We start from the raw sequence: 1,018 nt of genomic DNA on the forward strand, positions 1-1,018 counted from the left end.
CCAGCAGGTTCTTGTGCAGCTTGATGCCGCCCCGCTGGACCCGCGAGTTGTAGATCTTGCCCAGCGAGATGCTGACGATGCGGTGCGCCTCCAGCTTGAACTCCATCCCGCCTGCCGACCCTTCTCCCGGGGACGGGCGCGGGGGTGACGGCTGAGCCCGGGCTCCGGGTCACACGAGGGGAGAAGAGTCGGAGGCCTCAGGAAGTCGGCCCCAGAGGTGGACCCTCGGTAACTGAAAACGACGCCGAGAGACCGATTTCGATGACGCGCTCACTGACCCCTACGTCCCCTCCAGTGCAGACAATCGCCCAGCCTCCGGTCCGGTCGCTAACTGAGGGCAGCCCTACCGCCCGGCGCTTTATATAAGCTCCCCGCCCGCCAATCGCGAAGGGCCGCCACGCCCTCACGAGCTGCGCGCGGCCAATCGGAACCCGGGGAGGGGCGCCAGAGCCATTCGAACGTTAGTCCCGCGGAGCAGGCTCTTAAAGGAGACGCGGTGTGCAGACGGCGAGCGACAGGCGGGTGGGGGGCCTGGGCTCAGAAAGTAGGTGATGGGGAGGGGGCTTAGCCCCTGTATTGTTTGTAGGAAAAGGTTCTGGCTTGGGCGCTGGCTTGCCAGAACCAAAGCCAAACAAACCATTCGAACTTGCATCGTGCAGGTGGACTTTCCTCTGTGATCAAGTCCGGATCCCTTGCCTCATCACCCCACGCCCCGCCTGCATTTCCAAGGCGGCTCACACCTGAAAGGCTCTGGTCACCTCCGGCAGAAGTGGAGATGACAGCAAAACGTGGCAAGGGACACCCCTGGATAACAACATAGTATTACTGCACGGTATTTAGCAGATACTAATTTTGAACGAGTTCCTTGCCCCCTAGAAAATCTCTCTCTCTCTCTCCCTCTCCTCTTCTCTTCTCTCCTCTCCTCTCCTCTCCTCTCTTCTCTTCTCTTCTCTTCTCTTCTCTTCTCTTCTCTTTCTTTTCTTATCCCTTCACCTTTTTCACCCAGCACTGCAACCAC

At 59.5% G+C, this 1,018-nt stretch overlaps 1 long non-coding RNA gene across 1 annotated transcript in view; it reads left to right on the forward strand.

The window, feature by feature from the left end:
- The first annotated feature begins 208 nt into the window (after nt 1-208).
- LOC107184548 overlaps nt 209-1,018 on the forward strand; it is a 22,765-nt gene continuing 21,955 nt past the window's right edge. Inside the window, exon 1 of the long non-coding RNA XR_001515406.1 lies at nt 209-832. This is a non-coding gene — a long non-coding RNA (uncharacterized LOC107184548). The remainder of the gene's footprint in view (nt 833-1,018) is intronic.

Source organism: Myotis davidii, unplaced genomic scaffold (assembly GCF_000327345.1).
Source record: "Myotis davidii unplaced genomic scaffold, ASM32734v1 scaffold591, whole genome shotgun sequence".
Classification (NCBI taxonomy): Eukaryota; Metazoa; Chordata; class Mammalia; order Chiroptera; family Vespertilionidae; genus Myotis; species Myotis davidii.